The following is a 7,089-nucleotide window of genomic DNA, read 5'->3' on the forward strand; positions in this document are numbered from 1 at the left end:
GAGGAACGATGCTTATTTGTGGGAAGAAAGAACTAATTGACCATCGATTTTTCCAATGTCCTCTTGCTAGATATATATGGAGTGTCGTGGATTAAACTTTGGGAATATCCTGTAAATTCTTTGATCTGGATTCATGTTTTAATGATTGGCTAGGGGAATGGGTTTGAAAAAGAGAGATTATATTCAGTAGGAGTTGCTGCCTTAATTTGGAGCATTTGGAAAAATAGGAACATGGCTTGTTTTCAACGGGTTTGGCTGTCTGACCCTAGTACTATTATTTTTCAAATGTCACATTGGATTAATGATTGGTGTCATTTGCAGGTGAGGGAGGGCGCAAAACTGGAGCTACAACGATGCACAAAACTGCTAGATCGAGTCGCCAGTGAGATCTTTCAGGCCCATAGGGGGTGGGTGTCGGTGTCAAAACCGACGGATCTCGGGTAGGGGGTCCCGAACTGTGCGTCTAGGCGGATGGTAACAGGAGGCAGGGGACACGAAGTTTTACCTAGGTTCGGGCCCTCTTGATGGAGGTAAAACCCTACGTCCTGCTTGATTAATATTGATGATATGGGTAGTACAAGAGTAGATCTACCACGAGATCAGAGAGGCTAAACCCTAGAAGCTAGCCTATGGTATGATTGTATGTTGTCCTACGGACTAAAACCCTTTGGTTTATATAGACACCGGAGAGGGCTAGGGTTACACATGGTCGGTTACAAAGGAGGAGATATGCATATCCGTATTACCTAGCTTGCCTTCCACGCCAAGTAGAGTCCCATCCGGACACGAGACGAAGTCTTCAATCTTGTATCTTCATAGTCCAACAATCCGTCCAAAGGATATAATCCGGCTATCCGGAGACCCCCTAATCCAGGACTCCCTCAGTAGCCCCTGAACCAGGCTTTCAATGACGATGAGTCCGGCGCGCAGTATTGTCTTCGGCATTGCAAGATGGGTTCCTCCTCTGAATACATCACGGAAGAATTTGAATACAAGGATAGTGTCCGACCCTGCAAAATAAGTTCCACATACCACCGTAGAGAGAATAATACTTCCACAAATCTAATCTTCTGACACGTCTTGGCAACTCGACATTATGTCATGGCCCGGTGATTATTCGAACCGTTTCCTTTAACTAGCCCCGCACATAACGCGAGGCAGTTTTTTGACACGTCTTGTCAAAGCAGAGATCGTGTCCCCTTATCACGGGATTCTCATAACGGGCGTGGGTAACCCAACCGCGCCATCGATTATGGCGCTTGGGGGATAAGCGAGTTTTACCAGGCTAGTGGGGGCGCATAGTTTCGGCCGCCCATATAAAGGGACAAGGATTCACCTTTTCATCCACGCCTTCTTCCTCCTTTGCTCCTCCACTTTCGCACACTCGAGCTCCAGCGCCCAAGTCCGCATTTACCACCTCGACCTTCTCCAATCATGTCCGGAGCGGGAGGCAGGTGGATGGTCTCCTCCGTCATGGAGGGACACATCAAGAAGCTGAGGAGAGCCAGATACTTGCCCACGACATCGCGAACCGGCTCCCAGATGAGGGGCAGCTCATCCCCACCCCCAGGCCCCATGAGAGGGTAGTGTTTCTTACCCACTTCCTCCGCGGACTGGGATTCCCTCTCCACCCATTCGTCCGGGGCTCATGTTCTACTACGACCTGGATTTCCATGATCTGGCCCCGAACTTCATCCTCAACATCTCGGCGTTTATTGTCGTTTGCGAGGCCTTCCTCCGCATCAAGCCCCACTTCGGCTTATGACTGGAGACCTTCAACGTCAAGCCGAAGGTAGTGAGCGGCCGTCAGGCGGAGTGCGGAGGCGGCATGGTGGGCAAGATGCCCAACGTCACATGGCTCGAGGGCTCCTTCATGGAGACCATAAAGGGGTGGCAATCGGGGTGGTTCTACATCACCGACCCGCGCGACCCTAAATGGGCAGCGACCCCTGAGTTCCGATCTGGCTTCCCCACGTGGCTCACCTCCTGGCAAGAGAAGGGCATGTCTTGGGGTAGTTCGAGAGAGCTGACCGGACTCCAAACATGTATTCAAAACATGGTGAACAAGAAGCTCAAACTTGTCAACGTGGTCCAGGTCATGCTCATCCGCCGGATCCTCCCGTGCCAACAACAGGCTTTCAGCTTGTGGGAGTTCGACCTGGCCCAGCACCAAACTCTGAACAGGCTCTTCGACACAACTCACGTAGATGCCTGGAAGGAGCTATTTGATGTCTACTTAACTACACAACCTTCTTCTTGTAGACGTTGTTGGGCCTCCAAGTGCAGAGGTTTGTAGGACAGTAGCAAATTTCCCTCAAGTGGATGACCTAAGGTTTATCAATCCGTAGGAGGCGTAGGATGAAGATGGTCTCTCTCAAGCAACCCTGCAACCAAATAACAAAGAGTCTCTTGTGTCCCCAACACACCCAATACAATGGTAAATTGTATAGGTGCACTAGTTCGGCGAAGAGATGGTGATACAAGTGGTATATGGATAGTAGATAAAGGTTTTTGTAATCTGAAAATATAAAAACAGCAAGGTAACTAATGATAAAAGTGAGCGTAAACGATATTGCAATGTGTTGAAACAAGGCCTAGGGTTCATACTTTCGCTAGTGCAAGTTCCCTCAACAATAATAACATAATTGGATCACATAACTATCCCTCAACATGCAACAAAGAGTCACTCCAAAGTCACCAATAGCGGGTTTAGGGTTTAGGGTATATGGAGATATTTAGGGTATACTTGAGGTGACATTGGAGTATCTAGGTGACATTATGGTTTTGATTGATTTGTGTCTTAAGGTGTTATTCTAGTACGAACTCTAGGGCTTTTTGTGACACCTATAGGAATAGCCCAACGAATTGATTGGAAAGAATAACTTTGAGGTGGTTTCGTACCCTACCATAATCTCTTCGTTCGTTCTCCGCTATTGGTGACTTTGGAGTGACTCTTTGTTGCATGTTGAGGGATAGTTATGTGATCCAGTTATGTTATTATTGTTGAGGGAACTTGCACTAGCGAAAGTATGAACCCTAGGCCTTGTTTCAACACACTGCAATATCGTTTACGCTCACTTTTATCATTAGTTACCTTGCTGTTTTTATATCTTCAGATTACAAAAACCTTTATCTACTATCCATATACCACTTGTATCACCATCTCTTCGCCGAACTAGTGCACCTATACAATTTACCATTGTATTGGGTGTGTTGGGGACACAAGAGACTCTTTGTTATTTGGTTGCAGGGTTGCTTGAGAGAGACCATCTTCATCCTACGCCTCCTACGGATTGATAAACCTTAGGTCATCCACTTGAGGGAAATTTGCTACTGTCCTACAAACCTCTGCACTTGGAGGCCCAACAACGTCTACAAGAAGAAGGTTGTGTAGTTAAGTAGACATCAAATAGCTCCTTCCAGGCATCTTCGTGAGTTGTGTCGAAGAGCCTGTTCAGAGTTCGGTGTTGGGCCGGGTCGAACTCCCACAAGTTGAAAGCCTGTTGTTGGCACGGGAGGATCCGGCGGATGAGCATGACCTGGACCACGTTGACAAGTTTGAGCTTCTTGTTCACCATGTTTTGAATACATGTTTGGAGTCCGGTCAGCTCTCCCGAACTACCCCAAGACATGCCCTTCTCTTGCTAGGAGGTGAGCCACGTGGGGAAGCCAGATCGGAACTCGGGGGCCGCTGCCCATTTAGGGTCGCGCGGCTCGGTGATGTAGAACCACCCCGATTGCCACCCCTTTATGGTCTCCACGAAGGAGCCCTCAAGCCATGTGACGTTGGGCATCTTGCCCACCATGCCGCCTCCGCACTCCGCCTGACGGCCGCTCACTACCTTCGGCTTGACGTTGAAGGTCTTCAGCCATAAGCCGAAGCGGGGCTTGATGCAGAGGAAGGCCTCGCAAACGGCGATAAACGCCGAGATGTTGACGATGAAGTTCGGGGCCAAATCGTGGAAATCCAGGCCGTAGTAGAACATGAGCCCCCGGACGAATGGGTGGAGAGGGAATCCCAGTCCGCGGAGGAAGTGGGTAAGGAACACTACCCTCTCATGGGGCCTGGGGGTGGGGATGAGCTGCCCCTCATCTGGAAGCCGGTGCGCTATGTCGTTGGCAAGTATCCGGCTCTCCTCAGCTTCTTGATGTGTCCCTCCGTGATAGAGGAGACCATCCACCCGCCTCCCGCTTCGGACATGATTGGAGAAGGTCGAGGTGGAAAATGCGGACTTGGGCGCTGGAGCTCGAGTGTGCAAAAGTGGATGAGCAAAGGAGGAAGAAGGCGTGGATGAAAAGGTGAGGGTATTCCAAAATTTAATCTCGATTAAATTCTTGGTTTTGATCTAGAGAAGATTTATATGTATTGTGCGGTGAATTGCATTGAAAATCCTTATATTGCCAATTACATAAAGAAAAGAAAACAAATAGGAGATGAAGATAATACTAATGAAAGGGAAGAGACTTCCCAATATCCTCCTATTATTTCTTATGATGAATCAGGTAACGAGGAGGAGCCTTCTATTCAACCAATCTCATTAATAAGGAGCTCCAAAAAGAGGATTGAACCCACACATGATGTGGTGAAGAAGAAGAAAAGAAAAAGGAAGAGAGGTAAAAAGATATCTCTCCCAAATAATGCTACTCCTATTACGATTGTGCCTCATGAAAATATAATTGTGGAAGATAATGATGCTTCTTATGATCTTGAAAATCTTTTTGGCACTTGCTTGGAAGAATATGATAATTGCTATACTATTGGTGCTATCCATACTATTAAGGATGAGAGTGATTATGCTTATGATATGAAAAGGCCCAAGCTTGGGGATGCTACGTTTAAAGAAGATGATATTTTTAGTCTTCCAAGTTTTGATATGCAAAGTTGTTATGATGAGAACAAAGTTCCTACTTATGATAATTATTGTGATGATACATATGCTATAAAAAGTAGTGAGGATCATATTTATAAAACTTGTCATGATTATGGTTACCCCTTTTCTAAACATTACTCTTTTAATGTGGAAACAATTTATAGTATTCAAGTCTCTTATGATACTCCCACTATCCCGAATGAGAAGAATTTTGCTTATGTGGAGAGTAATAAAATTTCTATGCTTGTAGATCATGAAAAGAATGCTTTAGGTGCTGGTTATATTGTTGAATTCATTCATGATGCTACTGAAAATTATTATGAGGGAGGAATATATGCTTGTAGGAATTGCAATAATATCAAGTTTCCTCTCTATGTGCTTAATATCTTGAAGCTATGCTTGTTTTGCCCTCCTACGCTAGTTGATTATTGTTACCATAAGTTGTTTAATCACAAAATAACTATGCATAGGAAGATGGTTAGACTTAAATGTGCTAGTCATATTCTTCATGATGCTCTCTTTATGTTTCAATTCTTATCCTTTATGTGAGCATCATTGAAATCATCATGCCTAGCTAGGGGCGTTAAACAATAGCGCTTGTTGGGAGGCAACCCAACTTTACTTTTATTCCTTGCTTTTTGCTCCTGTTTAGTAATAAATAATTCATCTAGCCTCTGTTTAGATGTGGTTTTATGCATTTAATTAGTGTTTGTGCCAAGTATAACCTTTGGGAAGACTTGGGGGAAGTCTTTGCGATCATGCTGTAAAAAACAGAAACTTTAGCGCTCACGAGAATTGCTGCCATCTTTATTGGGAAAGTGCCATTTAGTTAATTATTTTTGCAGATGATTAATAGATAAATTACTCAGGTCCAGCAATTTATTTTAGAATTTTATGAGTTCCAGAAGTATACGTTTGATTCAGATTACTACAGACTGTTTTTCATGTGTTGTTTACTTATTTTGATGAATCTATGGCTAGTAAAATAGCTTATAAACCACAGAGAAGTTGGAATACAGTAGGTTTAACACCAATATAAATAAATAATGAGTTCATTACAGTACCTTGAAGTGGTGTTTTGCTTTCTTATACTAACGGAGCTTACGAGTTTTCTGTTAAGTTTTATGTTGTGAAGTTTTCAAGTTTTGGGTAAGGATTCGATGGACTATGGAATAAGGAGTGGCAAGAGCCTAAGCTTGGGGATGCCCAAGGCACCCCAAGGTAATATTCAAGGACAACCAAGAGCCTAAGCTTGGGGATACCCCAGAAGGCATCCCCTCTTTCGTCTTCGTTCATCGGTAACTTTACTTGGAGCTATATTTTTATTCGCCACATGATATGTGTTTTGCTTGGAGCGTAAATTTATTTTGTTAGGATTTGCTTGCTGTTATTTAGAAAATTGTCTTGCACCTTTTATTTCAATAAAAGTGGCATTGGTAGCCTTTACTATGCCTATTTTAGAAGTCCACATGTTGCTGTTTGAAAACAGAAAGTTTACCGATGTTGCAATAATTACCTAGAAAAGTCAGAATGTGCTAAAATGTTGAAACCTTTTGCATATTAAGTTCTGATAAATTTAATACAGTGGGAATTTTCTTTCATAATTTTTGGAGCTAGGGAAGTATGGATGTTGCTGCATTCTTTACAGACTGTCCTGTTTAGGCAGATTGCTGATATGTTTGCATTGTTTGCATATGTTTGCTTCTTTAATGATTCTATTTGAGGATAGGACTATTAAATATGCAGAGGCATTTAGTATGCAATGTTGAATAATAATTTTAATGATTTGCTACAGTAGAGTATGATAAGGTTTTTGCTATGGTTTATACTAACTTATCTCACGAGTCCTTGTTGAGTTTTGTGTGGATGAAGCCTTTGAGATTTAAGGAGACCGTGATATGAGAGGAATTAAGGAGAAACAAAAGCTCAAGCTTGGGGATGCCCAGGGCATCCCAAGATAATATTTCAAGAAGTCTCAAGCGTCTAAGCTTGGGGATGCCCCGTTTGGCATCCCACCTTTCTTCTTCAACAACTATCGGTTAGTATCGGTTGATCCTAAGTTTTTGCTTCTTCACATGATGTTTGCTATTCTTAGATGTCATTTTATTTTGCTTTGATTGCTGTTTTAATAAAATACCAAGATCTGAAATTATTTAATTGTAGAGAGTCTTCACATAGTTGCATAATTATTCAACTACTCTTTGATCTTCACTTATAT

Source organism: Triticum urartu, chromosome 3A, assembly GCF_056163025.1.
Source record: "Triticum urartu cultivar PI428250 chromosome 3A, HENAU_Tu73, whole genome shotgun sequence".
NCBI classification, from domain to species: Eukaryota; Viridiplantae; Streptophyta; class Magnoliopsida; order Poales; family Poaceae; genus Triticum; species Triticum urartu.